The sequence below is a fragment of the Carassius carassius genome, chromosome 1 (genome assembly GCF_963082965.1).
Source record: "Carassius carassius chromosome 1, fCarCar2.1, whole genome shotgun sequence".
NCBI lineage: Eukaryota > Metazoa > Chordata > Actinopteri > Cypriniformes > Cyprinidae > Carassius > Carassius carassius.
Window position 1 is genome coordinate 7,270,509 of NC_081755.1, and position 23,381 is coordinate 7,293,889.

A 23,381-nucleotide genomic window follows, 5' to 3' on the forward strand; every position below is an offset into this window, starting at 1 on the left:
AACCAAAGCTGTATGAGTGGCACATTTTGACATGCTGTTGATGATTAATATTAATTTGTTTTTTAAGTTGGGTCAAATGAGATACTTGAAAGTATGAAATGATTTTTAATTAAAGAATTAATCCAAACAATAGTATTATTATAGGATTTTATTATTATCAAATACATTGTTTTGCATGCTGAATTATCTTTAAAGTGCTGTCTACAATGACAATTGTAAAGATATGTTAATGGATTATTCTGTGTTTGTACTTTTATGTATAGATCAAGACTTTCTGTAGTAAACACAAGTATCATGATATTTTATAAAGTAAATTTTTAATCAATAGCATAAAATGATGTCTATATGATCATTTATCAGTAAAACTACAATGAAAAGAGTAACTGTAATTGTACATAGTGTTTGGGTATACAGTATATGAAGCAATCTTGTAACCCAAGGTAAATATCTGAGAAATAAAGAAATGTTATAAAGTTAAAACTTATGATTTACTGAAGTATATGTTAACTGTAATTTATTTTGCTCCCTCTGCTGAAAGTGGAACTAAAAATTAGAATTGCTTTAGTTATGCTTACATTATTAAATCGATGTCCCCTGTAAACTGGTAAAACATTTCAAAGCATCAAAGGAATTGTGTGCTGTTTCATAAGATCTGTACACAAATCTGTTAAATAAAGCTTGTTTACATTGCATAACTCTAACATTTAGAGATATGAAAACCAAAAAAAATATTCAGTAGTATCTTTATCACAAGCTGTTTATTCAATAACAAGGGTAATGAGAAGGGCTCTTTCAATGGAAAGTTAACTTGATAATGAAAGTTCAAAACTGAACGTTATCTTTAAAGACTTTCATACTCATCTGGGATGTCACATATGTCAAAATCCAGCTGTCATTCAACTGATTTCAAAAAGTGCACATAATTAAAGGTATGTAATTGCAGTCAGGACCATGAAATATTATTGAAAATAGTGACAGTGTGTACTTTTAACAATTGTTTATTGACAAAGTTAATTCAACCAAAGTCAATGGCCAAGTGCCGAACTAAAGCGAACATTAATCACCATAAAGGTAACAGACTTCAGCATCCTATATGCATGTACCATATGAAAGAAATAAAGCCAAACTGGTTTGCAAATAAGTGAATATGGTGATTCTGTTTTTGCAGTTGTTTAATTATCATCTGGTGATATACTGTTTTCATCTAAGTCTGTGTGGCTGTAAGTAGTTAATGTGTTTCTGCTCACCTCTTCACTTTAGTTTTTTTTTTCACTGTGTGTCCCTTTAAATGCTAATGAGCTCTGCTTACCACGCCATCTCTTCCATGGGTTGAACATTTCTTTGAAATGGAAATGGGAATTGTTAACTAGCACATTATTAGGAAAAGTGATTTGGGGCCTGCCAAAATTATGTCCCACTGCCAAGTATCAGAGAAAGGCTTGATCTAGGAAACATTTATGGGGTTTTAACCCCTTTGTGGTCAAAGATCGGCGACGGCCCCAGATTATTGTCATTTCACTTTAACGGCATGTTAAACATCACTCTCTTACTTGATCTGGAGAAACTGTGCATGAGTTGAAAGTTTAAAGACTCTAGCTCCAATATTTGACCACTGTTTTGATAAAACATTCTTGCAGTGACAGTAATTTAGTAATTTATATCAGGAATGCAAAATAATAAATATGTATGAGTCATTTTTAGAATACAAATTCACCAAGCATTCATTGATTTGTCCGTGTCTTGTACATCACAACTGTGCATCATATCCCGCCCCATCCCATCCTGTGATGCACTTCTTGTACACTTCCGTGTGGATATCTGACCACAACAACACAGAGAAAACTCTGTACCCACGAAATATCCAAATAATAAATACACGATAACGTAACTGGTTTGTATGTGTTTTTCTTTAGAATTGGGGCATTTTCATAACAATATTTAAAATGTACATCTGAAGTGCTAATTTGTGCACCGATATAAAAGGCTATAAATAGCAAATTTTTACAAAAGTAAATGACCAAATTCCACAAGATCGCAAAAGGAAGTTATTATAAACACTCGATCAGGGTTTAAAGTGAGTTTTGAGTAAATGTGTATTAATCATTTCATAAATTGTCTTATGTAGCTTGATACTAATGTTAGCTGTAATGCAGCTACATAGCAGTTGCGGTTCTTTATAATGCATTTTGTCATAATAATTTAAGTAAGGTCATGAGAAAATATTTTGTTGTATTTTATATAAAGGCTTTTGATAATACAGTAGTTGGGCAAATTGTATACTAGGATTGACGCAATGTGGCTTGGTAAACCTTGTAATGCCAGAATACAGGCTGATAATGGGTGAATTAATCAAAAGAATAATGCTAAAAGAATAATGTGGTTAATGTATCATACTTGGCGGAGGTGTGAAAGGTTCATTGAGTGACAACAATACAATCATAAATGGGAAAGTTTTCCGGTCCAGATATGAGATAATCGCACACAGGAGAGTTTAGGGGTCATAAATCAATTTTATTAGCCTTTTATCAGTCTTCTCTAAAAACACACATGACATGGTCTTAGAAAGTGTTTCATAAAATTCACAGTTTGTGAGATTATGTTCTGAAATATCAAAATGATGCATTAGTAGCTGAAGCTTCATTATTTTTCTAAAATAGTATCCTACATCAATTTTTTTATACATTTTTTTTATATATATTTTTTTATTTTTGTTTTCATGTTTGTGAGCTTATATGTCTCTATTATCATGACAGTCTGATTAATTCTGATTCCTGAACAGTAATCTTTGAATTGTCAGCTTTGTGAACATATGTTGATTATCTATCTAGTATGAAAGACTCACGAATAGCAAACTTTTAATTTTGGGGATGTCATTGGGTTTGTCTCCACATTGAAAATGGGGGGTGACCAGAAAGGGGTTAAAAAAAACACTTCTTTGATTTTTATCATTGGGTGGACTTGCACACACACTGCCAACACACATGTAGGATATGAGAGCGAATCAGACAAATCAAAGATTCGATAGGGAGCATGGTAGAAACATTAGGAGCCAAATTCCACAGAAAGGCTCAAGACACAGGATGTTGTAAATCACTTTTTAGCACCAGCTAGTCTGAAGCAAGCCCAACAAACAAACTCTTACAGAAAACAGCTTTCAATATTAAACTGAAGAACCTGCATTGACAATTTCCAAATCAGAAAGGAGATTGTCAAATTTGGGGCAAGTAAGCTGGATTAATGGTCAAAGACTTTACATATCATGGCCATCACATGAGGAAGATCATAAGTAGAAACTGCTTTGGGTGGTTTCCCCCACCTAGAAGAAAAGAACCAGACTGAGATTCCTTCTAGAACTTTTGACCTTTTGTTCCTCACAAAGCACACCCTCATGTTCAAAGAATGACAGAGAGACTGTTATGATCCTGGCTTTCCTCCTTTTTTTCCTTTCCTCCCTCTGCTGGTTGTTTTTCGTCCTCACTCTTACCCCTCATTACCGCCAGCTGAATTCCATTCTCTTATCAATCACACCTGTTCGCTATCTGCCCCTTTGCCTTCGCTATATCTAGCTCTCTTTTTCGTGTCTGTGTTGTCGGATTATTGTTAATACTTGATGTACAGAGCTGTGCGTGATCGTTTCTCCATTATAGTCTTGTCTTATCCTGTCTAAGTCTAGTCCTGCATTGTCATATTCAGTGTTTCTTGTAGAGCCTAAGTTCAGCGGTTGTGCTTACCTCCTCTGTGCTGTGCCCAGCGGGATTAGTAGAGGGTTGCAGAGAACTGCGCTTCTCACCTGTGTTCCTGATCTCGCCGCTCAAAGAGTCGCCCGGACCTCCGGCTGAATTCCTGAGTTTCCCTTTGAAGAAGTGGTCAAGGACCCTGTTTACTTTGTGTATCCTGTGTATCCTCAGTTCTATTATTCAGCCGTATGGCGCATCCTTATTTGCTTCATTAAAGAACAAAACTGAACCTGCCTTTGTCTCTGGACCCCTCTTTGTATCACAGAGACTGTCTTTTACACATGTAGATGAAACTATAGCCATCTTAAAAGGACTTCACGAGTTCACCCTTACATCTAATCTGAAGGCAAATAGTAGGCATATTTTGGCGTGCTGTACTGGGGGAGGGGTCCAGGCCCGGAGCATAGCCCGAACCCAAATAACTCCCCCTATCCCTAATTTGGGATGAATAGATTAGAAGTGAGGAGTTGGGGTGGAGGAGGAATGCCGAAAAACTGTCGTGGGACAGGAGGTAGGAAGACTGGATATATATACGCTTGTGTGCCAGTTAAGATGGTTAGCTAAACGAGATGCACCTGTTCCAAATTGGATGATTATCTGATCGTGCTCCTCCCCAACTTTGTTAATAAAACCACATTTCATGAGTTCACCCTTACATCTAATCTGAAGGCGACTAGTTGGCATATTTTGGTGTGCTGTCCTGGGGGAGGGGACCGGGCCCGGAGCATAGCCCGAACCCAAATAACTCCCCAAAAGAAGCTTAAAGGCATAGGACAGCAGCCAGAGAGCTAAATTTAGTTGCCCCCCAAAATATGCGCGTTGGGAAGAAAAATGCAGAGCGACCGGGAGAGCCCGTGCAGTGTTCGACGAGAGCTGCGGCTCGCAATGTCTTACCGGCGAGCCCTCCGTGCCGCTTATGAGAGGAGCACAATATCAAAAAATGAGGGACTCTTGCTGCCTCCGAAGGGAGCTGCGGCTCTGCTGCACTGGAAGGGAGAGTCCCTCTTGCAGCTGAGTACGAGGCGCGGTTTGTTGCATCTGATGGAGGGCTCTCGCTGCGACTGAAGGGAGCCATCGGCTGTACCCCATCGGGAGGGAGATCCCTGGCCGCCATCGAATATACAACATAACTCGGACGGGGGGTTCACACTGCGACCGAAGGGAGCCGTGGGTCTGCTGTACCAGAAGGGAGAGCCCCGTCAGATGCTGAATAGGCAATGAGATTCGAGCCGCGGTTTGGTGCGTCGGATGAAGGGCTCCTAATGCAACCAAAGGGAGCCAGCGGCTGTACCCCATCGGGAGGGAGATCCCTAGCCACTGTTGAGCATGCAACCTAACTCAGATTGGGGGTTCACACTGCGACCGAAGGGAGCTGTGGGTCTGCTGCACCGGAAGAGGAGCCCTAGTCCGATGCTGAGAAGGCAAAGAGACGCGACTGATGGAGGGACTCCCGCTGCATCCGAAGGGAGCTGCGGCTCTGCTGCACCGGAAGGGGGAGTCCCCCATTGCGGGTTTATGTGAGGCACGGTTTTTCGCCTCCGAGGGTTCTCCCAGCCTCCGTAAGGGGTTCGCAACTCTGCAGCGGGAGTGCTGCCCCGGAGGGGAGAGCCCTGATTGACGCTAACTGGAATACGACTGTCGGAGGGACTCTTGCTGCGTCCGAATAGAGCTGGGGCTCTGCTGCACCGGAAAAGCGAGTCCCCCTTGCGATGCGAGGCATGGTTTGATGCGTCTGATGGAGGGCTTCACCCTGCGACCGAAGGGAGCCGTGGGTCTGCTGCACCGGAAGGGAGAGCCCCGTCAGATGCAGAATAGGCAAGAAGATTCGAGGCAAGGTTTGATGCATCGAATGGAGGGCTTCTGCTGTGACCGAAGGGAGCCAGCGGCTCTATTCCCCCGGGAGGGAGATCCCTGTCCACCATTGAGCATGCAACATAACTCAGACGGGGGGGTTCACACTGCATCCGAAGGGAGCTGCGGCTCTGCTGCACCGGAAGGGAGAGTCCCTCTTCAGTTCAGTTCTTTTATTCAACCAGGTTAAAACTCATTGAGATTAAAATCTCTTTTACAAGAGTGACCTGGCCAAGAAGGCAGCAACAAATAGTAAAAGTATACAATTATACAATATACAACAAAAACATAAAAACACACTCATAAATCCCAACAACAATTTACCAAAGGATAAAACATGTAATTTGTTAAAAGAAGCTTAAACTCATTTAGTGACGGTAACGTGGTAAGCTTTAGGCGGCATTATATGTAAAACCTTTTTACCCTATCTCTGTTCGAACCCTAGGGACTTTGAGAGGCATCAAATCATTTGAGCGGAGATTGTAGCGTCCGTTGGGGTTTGAGAAGTTGAGAGCCAAATAATGTGGATTAAAACCGCAAATCGACTTATAGATAAAACAATACCAATTAAAACTTCTTCGGGTATGCAAGGATGGTAGCTCTGCCTTCTCATATAAAATGCAGTGATGCGTTTGATATCTACATCCAGTAATAAAACGTAAGGCACTATGGAAAACTATATCAAGTTTTGTTAAGTAATGTGTTGGGGCATTCATATATACTATATCTCCATAATCCAACAAAGGTAAAAATGTTGCAGAAACCAGATATTTTCTAGCATTAAATGAAAATAAGGTTCTGTTTCTGTAATAAAAACCAAGTTTAAGCTTAAGTTTGGAAGTTAATTTGTCAATATGCCCTTTAAAACTTAACTGACTATCCAATACAATGCCCAGGTATTTATAACACGTAACACATTCAATTTTAGTGCCTTGCAAAGATAAAATATCAAAACATTTTTTTGGTTCAACTTTAGAGGTCGAAAACATCATTAGTTTAGTCTTATCTATATTTAAAACCAGATTAAGTTGACAAAGGCGAGACTGAACAGTATTAAATGCTGACTGTAAACCTTGAAGTGCTTGCGAAGCTGATGACGCAAAGCAATAAATAACAGTATCATCTGCATAAAGATGATATTTAATGTTAAGGATGTTATCACAAATATTATTTATGTATAACGAAAATAAAATAGGTCCCAAAACTGATCCCTGAGGGACACCCTTTGAAACTGACAGGACAGATGACATACAGTCTTTCAAGACCACAGACTGTGTTCTACCTGATAGATAGTCAGCAAACCAATTTATAGCAGAATCAGACAGACCAACAGTGGCAAGTCTTTTTAGTAGGATGTCATGATCAACTGTGTCAAAAGCCTTTGATAAATCGAGGAAAAGAGCTGAACAAATTAGTTTACCATCTAAAGCAGTTGTTATATTGCTAAGCACTTTCATTGCGGCTGTAATGGTACTATGTTGTTTTCTAAACCCAGACTGGAGGGGAGAGTGAATTTTATTTAATTCCAGATAAGTTTTTAATTGTTTGTTCATTAGTTTCTCTAAAAGTTTAGATAAGACACACAATAGTTATTTAAATGCAATGGGTCACCCCCTTTAAATAGAGGAGAAACGAAGGCAGTCTTCCAGATCTTTGGAAGTTCACACGAAGAGATAGAAAGATTAAATAAATGTGTTAAAGGTTCAGCAATAAAATCTGCTGCTACCTTTAGATAAAAAGGTTCCAGCTTATCAGGCCCTGCTGATTTTTTTGGATCTAACTGGGTAAGAGCTTTATGAACATCAGAAACAGAAAACTGAATAAAATCAAATTTTTGTGTAGTTAAATTACATGAAGTATCAGTTAAGGATGCAGTGAGCGGATTAGACAAAGAACAGCGAGGTGATTGAGACTCAAATAAGGAACCTGATGAGGTAAAATGTTCATTAAAACTATCTAAAATAGTCGTCTTCTCTGTTATCAGGTGGCCGTTTTTGGTAATAATTTTGCTCATTTCTGTATTGTCTCCTTGCGACTTAACCAAAACTTAACCGGATTATTTAGATTTTGTGATGTTTCAAGTAAATAGAAATCTGATTTTGCCTTTTTTATCTGTGAAGTACAGAGGTTTCTCAACTTCCTAAAATGAAGCCAATCTGACTCAGCTTTTGTGCTTCTTGCTTTGGCCCAAACTGCATTTCTATCCTGCAGAAGCTTTGCTAATTCTGGTGTAAACCAAGGATTGTTTTGGGACTTGACTCTTATTTTTCGCATTGGGGCATGCTTGTTTATCAGTTGCATGAAGGCACTATGAAAAAAATTCCAAGCTAACTCTATATCATTCATTAAATGAATACGACTCCAATTAAATAAATACAAATCATGATGAAATGCTTGTTCAACAAAATGTTTTCTGTTTCTCACAACGAGAATTTGAGGTTTACATTTTGGACGTTTGGTATTCCTCACAGCAGCTATGACACAGTGATCACTAACATCGTTGGCAAAAACACCTGTACCACTATACTTATGAGGTGCATTAGTCAAAAAAAGATCTAATAAAGTTGATTTTTCTAAACATTTGAGATTTAGCCGAGTGGGACTGTCAATTAGTTGTGTTAGGTTTAAATTGTTACAAAGGGATTTAAAACGATCTGAGCCAGGAGTTAACCAATCCCAATTAAAATCCCCAACTAAAAGTATCTCATTAAATTCAATGGTAGAGAGATGCTGTTCAAGTAAGACAAGAGAGTCAGAGTTTGCTGAGGGAGGCCTATAACAACCGGCCAGAGTTAAATAAGCATCCTTAGAAAGCTCAATTTTCAATACTAAAAGCTCAAACATCTTACTAATTGATATTGCAGTTGTCAAAGTCAAAGTCAATGTCACCTTTATTTATATAGCGCTTTAAACAAAATACATTGCGTCAAAGCAACTGAACAACATTCATTAGGAAAACAGTGTCAATAATGCAAAAATGATAGTTAAAGGCAGTTCATCATTGGATTCAGTTATGTCATCTCTGTTCAGTTAAATAGTGTCTGTGCATTTATTTGCAATCAAGTCAACGATATCGCTGTAGATTAAGTGTCCCCAACTAAGCAAGCCAGAGGCGACAGCGGCAAGGAACCGAAACTCCATCGGTGACAGAATGGAGAAAAAAACCTTGGGAGAAACCAGGCTCAGTTGGGGGGCCAGTTCTCCTCTGACCAGACGAAACCAGTAGTTCAATTCCAGGCTGCAGCAAAGTCAGATTGTGCAGAAGAATCATCTGTTTCCTGTGGTCTTGTCCTGGTGCTCCCCTGAGACAAGGTCTTTACAGGGGATCTGTATCTGGGGCTCTAGTTGTCCTGGTCTCCACTGTCTTTCAGGGATGTAGAGGTCCTTTCTAGGTGCTGATCCAGCATCTGGTCTGGATACGTACTGGATCCGGGTGACTGCAGTGACCCTCTGATCTGGATACAGACTGGATCTGGTGGCCACGGTGACCTCGGAACAAGAGAGAAACAGACAAATATTAGTGTAGATGCCATTCTTCTAATGATGTAGCAAGTACATAGGTTGTTATGGGAAGTGTTTCCGGTTCCGGTTTACCTAATTAATGCAGCCTAAAAATCCTTTAACGGATTTGGATAATAAAAGCATATTAGTATGTTATGTGTATGCCAGGTTAAAGAGATGGGTCTTTAATCTAGATTTAAACTGCAAGAGTGTGTCTGCCTCCCGAACAATGTTAGGTAGGTTATTCCAGAGTTTGGGCGCCAAATAGGAAAAGGATCTGCCGCCTGCAGTTGATTTTGATATTCTAGGTATTATCAAATTGCCTGAGTTTTGAGAACGTAGCGGACGTAGAGGATTATAATGTAAAAGGAGCTCATTCAAATACTGAGGTGCTAAACCATTCAGGGCTTTATAAGTAATAAGCAATATTTTAAAATCTATGCGATGCTTGATAGGGAGCCAGTGCAGTGTTGACAGGACCGGGCTAATATGGTCATACTTCCTGGTTCTAGTAAGAACTCTTGCTGCTGCATTTTGGACTAGCTGTAGTTTGTTTACTAAGCATGCAGAACAACCACCCAATAAAGCATTACAATAATCTAACCTTGAGGTCATAAATGCATGGATTAACATTTCTGCATTTGACATTGAGAGCATAGGCCGTAATTTAGATATATTTTTGAGATGGAAAAATGCAGTTTTACAAATGCTAGAAACGTGGCTTTCTAAGGAAAGATTGCGATCAAATAGCACACCTAGGTTCCTAACTGATGACGAAGAATTGACAGAGCAACCATCAAGTCTTAGACAGTGTTCTAGGTTATTACAAGCAGATTTTTTAGGTCCTATAATTAACACCTCTGTTTTTTCAGAATTTAGCAGTAAGAAATTACTCGTCATCCCGTTTTTTATATCGACTATGCAATCCATTAGTTTTTCAAATAGGTGTGTTTCACCGGGCTGCGAAGAAATATAGAGCTGAGTATCATCAGCATAACAGTGAAAGCTAACACCATGTTTCCTGATGATATCTCCCAAGGGTAACATATAAAGCGTGAAGAGTAGCGGCCCTAGTACTGAGCCTTGAGGTACTCCATACTGCACTTGTGATCAATAGGATACATCGTCATTCACTGCTACGAACTGATGGCGGTCATATAAGTACGATTTAAACCATGCTAATGCACTTCCACTGATGCCAACAAAGTGTTCAAGTCTATGCAAAAGAATGTTGTGGTCAATTGTGTCAAACGCAGCACTAAGATCCAATAAAACTAATAGAGAGATACACCCACGATCAGATGATAAGAGCAGACCATTTGTAACTCTAAGGAGAGCAGTCTCAGTACTATGATACGGTCTAAATCCTGACTGGAAATCCTCACATATACCATTTTTCTCTAAGAAGGAATATAATTGTGTGGATACCACCTTTTCTAGTATCTTGGACAGAAAAGGGAGATTCGAGATTGGTCTATAATTAACTAGTTCTTTGGGGTCAAGTTGTGGTTTTTTGATGAGAGGCTTAATAACAGCCAGTTTGAAGGTTTTGGGGACATATCCTAATGACAATGAGGAATTAATAATAGTCAGAAGAGGATCTATGACTTCTGGAAGCACCTCTTTTATGAGCTTAGATGGTATAGGGTCTAACATACATGTTGTTGGTTTAGATGATTTAACAAGTTTATACAACTCTTCCTCTCCTATGGTAGAGAATGAGTGGAACTGTTCCTCAGGAGGTCTATAGTGCACTGTCTGATGTGATACTGTAGCTGACGGCTGAATGGTTGCAATTTTATCTCTAATAGTATCGATTTTAGAAGTAAAGTAGTTCATAAAGTCATTACTGCTGTGGTGTTGGGAAATGTCAACACTTGTTGAGGCTTTATTTTTCGTTAATTTAGCCACTGTATTGAATAAATACCTGGGGTTATGTTTGTTTTCTTCTAAAAGAGAAGAAAAGTAATCGGATCTAGCAGTTTTTAATGCTTTTCTGTAGGATATGTTACTTTCCCGCTAAGCAATACGAAATACCTCTAGTTTTGTTTTCCTCCAGCTGCGCTCCATTTTTCGGGCTGCTCTCTTTAGGGTGCGAGTATGCTCATTATACCATGGTGTCAAACTGTTTTCCTTAACCTTCCTTAAGGGTAAAGGAGCAACTTCATTTAAAGTGCTAGAAAAGAGAGAGTCCATAGTTTCTGTTACATCATCAAGTTGTTCTGAGGTTTTGGATATGCTAAGGAATTTGGATACATCAGGAAGATAACTTAAAAGCAGTCTTTTGTGTTAGAAGTGATGGTTCTTCCATACTTGTAACAAGAAGTAGAATTTACAATTTTGGCTATATGAATTTTGCAAAGAACTAAATAATGATCTGAGATATCATCACTTTGCTGAATAATTTCAACACCATCAACATCAATTCCATGTGACAGTATTAAATCTAGAGTATGATTTCGACAATGAGTAGGTCCTGAAACGTGTTGTCTAACCCCAATAGAGTTCAGAATGTCTATAAATGCTGATCCCAATGCATCGTTTTTATTATCAACATGGATATTAAAATCACCAACTATTAAAACTTTATCTGCAGCCAGAACTAACTCGGATGTAAAATCACCAAACTCTTTAATAAAGTCTGTATGGTGCCCTGGTGGCCTGTATACAGTAGCCAGTACAAACATCACAGGGGATTTATCATTAACATATGTTTCTCTGGATAATGTTATTTGAAGCACCATTACTTCAACCGAGTTATACTTGAAGCCTGCCTTCTGAGAAATCCTGAAAACGTTGTTATAAATTGAAGCAACACCTCCCCCTTTGCCTTTTAGACGTGGCTCATGTTTAATAACAGTAATCTTGGGCGGTGGACTCATTTAAAATAATGTAATCATCAGGTTTTAGCCAGGTTTCTGTCAAACAGAGCACATCTATATTATATTATAGATAATACTATACTATATTATCTATATTTATCAGTGATCATATTATTTACAAAAAGTGTTTTCGTAGAAAGGGATCTGGTATTCAATAAAGCCAAGCTTTATCATTTGTTTATCCATATTGCATCTGTTTTTTATTTGTTGAACTTCAATTAAATTGTTAATCTTAACTTGGTTTGGACGTTTTTTGTATTTTCTAATTCAGGGAACAGACACAGTCTCTATAATGTGATATATAGGTGAAAGAGTCTCTATGTGCTGAGAATTAGCTGACCTCTGTGACATGAGGCAGCTAGCAGACGATTGGTTTAGCTAGCTCTGGCTCCCGGTAAACATTTGACTGTGGTGGCTGGTGGCTCTATATTCACGTTCCGTACAATAGAATCACCAATATCTAGAGCACTTTCATCAGGTTTTCTCAGTGGGTGCATCACTGAGTGGGGAGAACCTGTTTAATGTTTTGATTGGAACAGAAGAGCGGTGTTTTGACCCACGACTACGCTGCCTCACTGTCATCCAGTTGCCCTGCTGCAGGGGCTCTGTTGCCGGAACCGAACAATGTACAGGAATCCCTGAGCTAGACGCATCCAAAGCCGTATCTAGAGCCCTAACATTCTTACTGTCCAATTAAAGTTTGGATGCGTTTCTCTAATTCTGAAATCTTCTCTGTCAGCCTAACTATCTCCCTGCATTTATCACATTTATTCTCTGTCAGAGACCACGTCCATTGGGAGGCCATGTAAGCAAAAGACATGGTCTACAATGGTCAACGCTGTCTCCTTGGCTGAGGGTAATTTGGGCAAGGGAATAAAATGAGCCGCCTTCGAGAACCGGTCCACCACAGTCAAAACGACCGTACTGCCCTGGGAGGGTGGTGCTAAAATCTAGTCTTACAAGTGGCCGTCTTGACCTTCGATTCAACCTCCCATGTGAGTGTGGAGACCACTAATGTCTCAGGTAAAATATACTCGGGAGTAGACGGGCGCTCGGAAAGGTCAAAAATACGCGATAAAGAGTCAGGTTTGATGTTTTTGGAACCCAGGCGATACGAGAGAGAAAAATCAAAATGACCGAAAAAAAGTGCCCACCGATTCTATCTGGAGTTCAATCTTTTGGCAGTTCTCATATATTCCAGGTTTTTGTGATCGGTCCAGACAATAAAGGGTACCCCCGACCCCTCTAACCAGTGACGCCACTCCTCCAACTTGACTGCCAACAACTCTCTGTTACCAATGTCGTAGTTACGTTCGGCAGGCAATAAACGACGGGACAAAAACACGCAGGGATGCATCTTGTCGTCTGTGGGAGTACGCTGGGACAGCACTGCTCCTACCCCCACCTCTGATGCATCGACCTCCACCACGAACTGACGTGAAGGATCAGGGGCTATAAGGATAGGGGCTAAAACGAAACGGCCTTTCAGTTTGGCATACACAGCCTCAGCTGTGTCTGACCACTCGAGCGCCATTCTGGGGCAGGTCAAGGCAGTCAGAGGTGTGGCTAGTTCAGAGGTGTGGCTGAAGTTGCGAATAAAACACCGGTAGAAGTTGGCGAATCCCAGAAACCTCTGTAGGGCCTTACGGGAATCTGGGCTTGGCCACTCCACCACAGCCTTAACCTTCTCAGGGTCCATCCGTATTCCCTCAGAGGAAATGATGTACCCTAGAAAAGGAACAGACTGTGCATGAAAAGCGCATTTCTCTGCCTTGACAAAAAGTCCATTCTCTAGCAACCTGTGAAGCACTCGTCTGACTTGTTGCACGTGCTCCTGGAGAGATGAAGAAAAAATCTATATGTCATCCAGGTAAACATATATGAACTGATCTACCATGTCTCTCAACACATCATTGACGAGTGCCTGGAAGACCGCTGGGGAGTTGGAAAGACCGAACGGCATAACAAAATATTCAAAGTGCCCCCTGGGGGTGTTGAATGCGGTCTTCCATACATCCCCCTTCTGGATGCGAACCAAATTATATGCATTACGTAAACCCAATTTTGTGAAGATTGATGCTCTCTGCAACCTCTCGAAAGCTGAAGACATCAATGGCAAAGGATAATTATTCTTTACCGTGATGCTGTTCAACCCCCGGTAATCAATACAAGGTCGTAGAGAACCGTCCTTCTTACCCACAAAAAAGAATCCCGCCCCCGCTGGAGAAAAGGAAGGGCGGATGAACTCCGTTGCTAGAGAATCAGAAATATGATTCTCCATAGCCTGGGGGCGGCAGTGGCTCAGTGGTTCATGTAGGTTGTCTACAAACCGGAAGGTTGTAGACTGCTCGAAAGAACAGTCAAGGATTCAATAGCAAGTGAACTAGTGTTTAATGACACAAAAGAACAGAAGTAGTGTAGGTCCAAAGACCGTAGGCAGAATCGAATACCAGGCTCGGCAACGCAGGACTCAGGAGCAGACAGCTAGCAGGAGACCAGCACACGATCCTCCGAACAAGGCAGAAATCCAAACGGACCAGGAACTGGGGCGAGGAGAAATGATGGAACGTATTGACCAGAGAACCTGCACAACCATCTGACGTAGGACGTAGACGTAGTGACAAAGTATATATAGGACATACTCGTTCAAAACAGCTGGCGCTGATCAGCTCATCAGCGGAATCCGAGCTGCGCTGATGAGCCGCACCCATTCAACCCACATGCACCCACATAGCGAGGGCGAGTCAATTAATCCATGAACTATGACAGCCTTATCTCCAAATGAATACAGCCCCATTGACTCCCTCTGCCAATGCATTGAAGTCATTGCATTTGGAAATAAAGATGAAGTCTTCAAGGTGAATGCATACCTTGACTCTAGGGGTCAAACAACTAAAAATCAAGTCAGGAATCTTGGTGTGATTCTGGAGACAGACCTTAGTTTGAGTAGTCATGTCAAAGCAGTTACTAAATCAGCATACTATCATTTAAAAAACATTGCACGAATTAGATGTTTTGTTTCCAGCCAAGACTTGGAGAAACTTGTTCATGCCTTTATCACCAGGAGGGTGGACTATTGTAATGGGCTCCTCACCGGCCTTCCCAAAAAGACCATTAGACAGCTGCAGCTCATCCAGAATGCTGCTGTCAGGATTCTGACTAGAACCAGAAAATCTGAGCATATCACACCAGTCCTCAGGTCCTTACACCGGCTTCCAGTTACATTTAGGATTGATTTTAAAGTACTTTTACTCGTACACTAAGTAGACATCCAAAAGGCCCTTTTTACCGCCACGCGTACCGCCGCGGCGGCGGTATAAAGTGCATTTGCAGCCTTTGACCGCTGAGTGGCGCTTTAACCACAAGTTATCAAACAAGCGCATCAAAGCACATTTTCCCTAATAGACGTCAGTTTTGCCTCACTGATGTGTTAGATTTGATGGCTTCAGTCAGGGAAAATGAAAGAAAAACACTGTAGTTAAAATATTTAATATTTAATATCCACAGACGAAAGTTTGGTACTTATGAAGTTATGTGCATTTCTTAGAACGAATTCAAGCAGGATGTCAAGCCTGTGCCTGAACCTGTGATAATATTTTCTCTAATCTACATGGTATTAAACCATATTTTAGATTTGACACATTTAAAAGGTGTGCAGTATTATTTATATTATATTATGCGTTATATTATTCAAAAGAAATTGTGGTTTACTTTGCATCGGAGCATTAAAAGTGGTAGCCTATTTTAGGGGGGTTGGCTACATGGATTAGCCTATTTTAATTTATATTTTCAATATAAATATATTTTGTTGTTTTCATAAGGATTACTTTATCACAGAATATCTGTTTTCGGCGGCATGTTTAGTTTAAAAGAAGACATGTCAAGCTTTCTATAGATATCTCTCTCATGTCTCTTCGTTGAGTATTCACGGAGTTACAGTTCATTTTAATGACGTGTTTGTAAATGAAGATCAGCGCAGACAAAGGCTGCACACCTTGTTTGTTATCTTTATTTTATAAGTGCACAAAGTTTTGTTGTTATTATGTCTGTATCCAAAAAAAAGTAGACCCTTTACAGATATGATTGATGTATTGCTCTTATCTGTACGATTAAAACTGAAAGTGTAATTTAAGTTCTTTTCGGGGTTATCAGGAGAAAATGACTCATAACCCGTATCCACGATAATTGACTCCAGAGGGTTAATAAAACAACATGCATTTTTGTTATTCGTTACCTGTCCTTTAACTTATTGGGGAAAAAACATTTGTCCGTAAACTAATTAAGAAATTGTTGCATGTTTAAATGTGAAGCACTGTATAATTTCGTTCCCATTATTTAGGCCTAATTTGCCTAAAACAAGAAAGGAATTAAATTAAACCAGCACGAGTAAATCTTTGAAACTCTAAAGAATTAATAAAACGTCCTCACAATTAAACTCAAGTTCTCTCATTATAATCAACAACATTCACACGATGTAAAAAAAAGCTTTAGTAATTGACAACTAAAGTAATTTTAAAGGGAACCTTCTTCCTACTTGTTTTTAAAGTAGGGTAATATCATATAGCCTAAAAGAAAATCCCTGTTTATTTTAGAAAAAACAAATCTGATTTATGATTTAAACCGATTTTTAAATCAATATTCAAATGACGAAGAAATTTTACAAAACAAGTTTTAATATAGTTCTTTATCATTCATTTAGCAGTCAAATTTATAACTGCAACAAGATGATAAAAAAAACTGTACTGTTATTACCTTAATGCTGGAAAGATGCTATTTTTTTTTTATACTAGCCCATCATGCATATAACCATCCACTCAGCTTTAAGAGCTGTTCAGATTAAAACTGCAGCTCCGCAGTGAGTCAGTGTCATGGACAGAAGACCTGTTAATATTTTTTCTAGTTTATATTTTCATCTGGTTATGCCACTGGTTTATATTTTTTATTTTTTTTCTCATAGAACTTATTTGTAAATAGAGCAGTCACTGTCTGTGTCTACACCAGATGCGAAAGTTGTCATCTGTGCCCCACAGCGAAAAGTGTGTCTAAACTTGATGACATCAAACTATAGTGTCAAATCATCTGAACACAGTGTCAGAACATTTGGTCATAAACAGAACGAGCATCAGTTCACTGATGGGGATCGTGTCCAGTGCATCCATCCCGGTGTTCTGTTGTCTTTTGTTGGATCGTTCCACTTGTGTCCGGTGTAGCCCTGGCGTGCGTTTTTTATTGTTTTATTTTACAGCCCTGCTTGTCTTAATGTTTTTATTAAATATCTGTATTGACTGCATGGTCATATTATCGAATTATTTACTGCCATGCGACCTACAAAAGTAAAGCTTGGCGAGTCGATGAACGAGCATTGCTGCAGGTTGATTTTCGGCAGATGTGCTGTGCTTATGTTGCTGCGGTCGTCTTCATTTCGTCAGGTGAAACATCTCTCTCACTCGCAGCAGAGTCTGTGAGCAGTAACAACTTCCCCTCCACGCGCTATGATACCAGAAAACATAACATAGCATCTAAAATATTAATAATAAAAAAAATAACAGGAGAGTTTCAAAGTGGCTTAAGCTATTTTGTGTAAACTTTTTTTCACTATAGCCTATCACATAAACGAATAATATTGTAAGCATTACATCTATAATTGCTGCTTTCTGCTGTGAAAATTTTGTTTGTGATGAAAATAACAGTATATTTTTGTCCGTTTTTTTTTCTAAACAGATCGATTAACTTCAAGATTTCAAAATCAGATAGCATGCTGATAATGTAGTAGCACTGTAAGATTACATTTGTTTGAACGCATTATTGCGAAAGCGATTGAGTGTGAATCTGTTTAAATCATGCTTTAACCCGAAAATAATCAGTAAAAGAAACAGACAAACTCTTAACATCCCGCTCGACTCTTGCAGTCAACCTTCTGATCAAGCTAAATATGTTGCTGTTGGCATGAATTTTACTCGTGATAAGAAGCTCATATTCACGTGTTTGTGCAAAAATTATTAATGTGCATTAATGACAGGGAGGCGCCATCTCATCACTTTAATTTTTCATGATAATGAATGTATAATTTTAAAATTTAGACGAAAAGGAATAGTGTAATGTGTGAATGTTGCATTTCTCTCGTCGGAGAGAGCCAGCACTGTTAATATAATCAAAACTACAGTCGTATATAAACCGGTTCAGCAAGTGAAAGCCTCTGTCCATATGAAAGAGCAATTCACACTTTTATCTCGACCCCCACAACCATGAATAACTACCCAAAACCCAACCCCCTCCAGCTGAACAGAATTCGGTCTGTGTTTTGGCTCTGAGGAACGGTGTGTTACTGGGCTGAAACATGCCTGCACTCAGCAGAACTCTTTGTATTCATAATTTTCTCGCAGCCCATATTATTATTTTCACAAGACCATAATGATAATAAAAAAATCATCAATTAATAATTAATAATTATTTTACGAAAATCATTGTTATTTGTGATCGTGGATGTTTGCGGGAGGCTTTAAGACCAAGCGGAATCCTCTGTTCCCGCCTCACAGCGCACGGGTCTCGAGGCTTCACTGTCTGCGGTTTGACTTTACTGAATCACATTGAGGCGAATAAAACTTATTGATCATGAGCCCAGGGCCAGCGCAAACTCAAATGCCGCTCTAGGCAGAGCACGATCGTGCCGCCCCCCTCACATTCACAATTAGGGATCCTTTAGATGCATGTAAACATTTTTTTTAAATCTATGAAATTACACTAAAATAAAAACGTGCAAGCATGTTTTCAGAGTTTTTAATTTTTTCATTCTGCAAAAAGGTGACAAGGGTAGCCTACACAATACAACAGCTAAGTATAAATTCTGTTTTATAGGCTAATAGATAGTGTACAGAATAAAACTAAACATATGCACACATTTTTTTTTAGCTCACAAACTGGAGTTTTCGATTATTTTCTTGACTGAAACACACATTCACACACCTACATTTTCCCTAATAGACGTCAGTTTTGCCTCACTGATGTGTTAGATTTGATGGCTTCAGTCAGGGAAAATGAAAGAAAAACACTGTAGTTGAAATATTTAATATTATTAATATTTAATATCCACAGACGAAAGTTTTGTATTTTTGAAGTTATGTGCATTTCTTAGAACGAATTCAAGCAGGATAAATATCAAGACTGTGCCTGAGCCTTTTTCTTTAAGCAACATAGTATTAAATCCTATTTTTAGATTTGACACATTTGAAAGGTGTGCAGTATTATTTGTAATATATACAATTTATATTATATTTTAAAATTCATTTAATAATACAACATTGGTTTGAACATTGAGTTATTCGTTACCTGTCCTTTATTTTGACAGATAACTTCTTGGGAATTTTTTTTTTTTGTATGTATTTTTTATTTTTTGTATGTACACAAGCATCAGTGGATGTTAAAATGAAAACCGATTTTCCTTCAAATAAACCGATGTAAATTACACATTCTACTTAAACAATAAAATTATTTACGTTGTAAAGCATTTGCAAAATGTGTATGAATATTCAAACTCAAGTGTTTGTGCGAAAATTATTAATGCACATTAATGACAGGGAGGCACCCTCTTGATCACTTAATCATTGATAATTAATTTACTTTAAATTGCGGTATCTCATATACATGATATCTTGAAATGCTTAGAAATAAGAGACAGCAGATTATTGTAAGTCTAAAGTTTATTAAATAATATCAAGTTTACAATAAATGTACAAAATTGCAATAAATTAGTTACATTCCAGTTGCGCATCCGTTGCACTGCACTACAGCTGGCAAAACCTTCTGAAGGTGGTCAATGTATCTGGTGCAGACAGTTTTTGTCAAGCAATTGCACCAAAAAGTTACAATGGCCTCAAGAAGCTCGTCTTTATTTCTTGGCTTGACCTGACGTCTGATAAATTCCTTCAGTGCGTGCCACACCAGCTCGATGGGATTAAGATCTGGTGATCTGCAAGTGAAAAAAATTGTGGGCACGGTTTGTTAAACCGAGGGAACACTTTATGAATTCGTGAGTACGGTTTATAAACTGCGGGGACGGATTGCAAAATCGTCGCCACGGATTGATTTTTTACTAAACAAAAATTAAAAGCTAAATTTTTTTATTTCATTTTCATTTCGGTTCATTCTTGGTTTAAAAAAATCTTCAGGCTCCATATGCAGAGCGAAATGGGAACGGTCCAGCTTTTAGCAATAATTAGTATTAACTGTTATTATTCTTGATTTTTCAAACTACAAGCTACAAGCATTTTTGGATTATGCCTTATGTTACAAGCACTGTCTCCCAGAGGTTTCCCCACATGTCCAGCGCTGACAGCAAGCGCATAAAGGACCGGGTCAACGAATTCCTACGCTCCCCAAGGAACTCTGTTGCCCTCCGACGTCTGCACTTTTGAAGACACTTTCTTTTAAAATACATTTCTTTTAAATACATTTAAAAATCTGTTAATATTATATGTTAGTAGTTGTATTTTATCTGGCGATTTCTATAAAAAAATAAAATAAAACCTATATTTCCCTCAAGACCTAGTCATGTTTTTTGTGGTTGTTTTAATTTAAACGTGTCTGCTTCTATTTCAGCCAATTTATTTTCAATAAACTAAAACAAAAATAATAATAAAAAAAAGGAAAACGAATACAGCTTGTTATCAGACTGTAAAAAAAATACAATGAAAAAGTTTCAAACTCGTTTTTAAGGTTGGCAACTTTAACTTATAGAAATAATTTAAGCAATTGAATGCGTTATTATACTAGTTTAAATCTGAATTTTTAATACTATTAATCTGAATTTAGAATCTCATGGAATTTTAAGTTTAAATGGATGAAAATACCACAGTGAATGGTAAATATAGCCTAAATAACAGAAGACCTTGATTGCATGTTACCATGAAACTAACAGAATAATTCGGTTTTTTTACATTAACAATTTATGTATAAAATGGCACAGCAACATTTATATCAAACACTTTTACGTTGTCCACAACTGATCAACGCGAGAGGAAGGTATTGCGCAAGAGCGCACAAGTGAATGTGAAGAGAATTTTTAGGGGGTAGGAGGATTTTTTTATTCTTAAATGTTCATATGCATATGATTTCAGTATGACGGAAAAATATTAAAATGAGCAAAAATATGCCACAGTAGACCATGCTGAACTGCGCTGTTTACAATGAATATGTGCGTGTGAGGCACCAGTGCATAAAACAGCTGAAATATACCATACTCAATTTTTGCTTACACGTTTAAGGCATAATTGGAGACAGTTTGAAAAATCAAGAACAACAGCAGTTAATAAGAATTTTTTGCTGTTAGAGCTAATGCTGGACCGTTCTCATTTCGTTACGCATATGGAACTTGAAGGATTTCATTTATTATTTTTTGCTAAGAGCAAACCAGAATGAAAAATATATATTTTGTAATCCTTATATATATATATATATATATATATATATATATATATATATATATATATATATATATATATATATATATATATATATATAGGAACACACACACAGATTAGAACATTTCATATTTTTATTCTGGTTTGTTTATATATATATGTATATATATATATATATATATATAGAGAGAGAGAGAGTTATAATATAATATAATATAGTTATAATATAATGCTATTGATGTTTTACTTGTCCTTTCATCTTCGTTTACAAGATGATTTAAACAAGATGATTTATTTTTAGAGTCAGTTCAAAATTCGTCCCTTTGCGCCATCTGGCGGTAGTTAAGCGAATTATTTTAACACACGACTGAATTCAACCGTGGCAGTACGCGCGGCGCTAGTGCCCAAATAGGCTGTCAACCTACTGTATATAAGTCACTAAATGACCTAGGACCGAAATATATTGCAGATATGCTCACTGAATATAAACCTAACAGACCACTCAGATCACTAGGATCGAGTCAGTTAGAAATACCAAGGGTTCACACAAAACAAGGGGAGTCCTCCTTTAGTTACTATGCTGCCCGCAGTTGGAATCAGCTTCCAGAAGAGATCAGATGTGCTAAAACACTAGTCACATTTAAATCTAGACTTAAAACTCAACTGTTTAGCTGTGCATTTATTGAATGAGCACTGTGCAATGTCCAAACTGATTGCACTATATTTGCACTGTTTTCTTTTTATGTAAAATCATTTTCGAACTGTTTTTGAATTCATTTTAATTAAGTAAATGTTTTAATCATTGTGTACGAAATGTGCTATATAAATAAACTTGCCTTGCCTTGCCTGTGTCATGTGCCTAGCTCCTAAGAGCACAAACCTGTGACAGATGAATGGATCTGACCTGTTGAATTCCTTTTTGGGAGCTTTTTATTTTGTTTGTTTTGTTTCAAGTCCAGTGCCTGTATATAAGGTTAGTATTGACCAAGTTTTGGAACCTAACTCATCATATTTTATTACCACATAACACTACAAAAATATATTTTGGAGAATGTTGGTAACAGAAGAGTTTCAGTTCCTGTTGACTTGAATTGAACATTTGGTCAGCACAAATGTAGGTAAATGGGAACTGAAAATTTTTATTAACAAATTTTTTTGTTTGGAAAGATGCAAGTGTGAGTAAATGATACATTTTCCGCATGGAGATACCAATGAAATACCCAAAATTTAAAGGTTGCTGCTTACGAGTCTTTCTAACTAGATAATCAACATATTTTCACAAAGCTGACACTTCAGAGTTTACTTTTTGGGAATCAGAAATACTCAGACTTTTATGATAATAGAGATATATAAGCGCAAACATGAAATTGAAAATAAAATATTATTTTTATATATTTTTTTATGTATTGAAAAACAAAATGTATGATGATTTTAGATACATAATGAAGCTAAAGCCACAAGTCTAATAATACATAATTTTGATATTTCAGAATATACTCTCACAAACTGAATTTTATTAAACATTTTCCAAGACCATGTCGTGTGTGTTTTTAGAGAAGTCTCATAAAAGGCTATTAAAATTGATTTATGAACCCAGTAAGCACTCCTGGAGTGCTATTATATCATGTTTGAACCAACAAACTGCCCCATTCATGATTCTATTGTTTTTACGAAACATGCTTTTCACACATCGGCCAGGTATGACACAAAATCCTCATTCTTTTATCATTATTCTTTTGTATTTACTTAACATTTTAATAGCCTTTGTTTTGGTATTTCAGGGTTTACCAAGCCACATTGCTTTAATATATCCGTATTCATTTAGCCCACTATTATCAAAAGACTTACTATTAAAATACAACAAAACATTTTTTATGACCTTACGTGAATTATGACGAAATCCATTATGAAGAAGTACTGCACCTGTTATGTAGCTGCATTAGAGCTAACGTTAGCATCAAGCTACACAAGCTACATATTAGTACACTTTTACT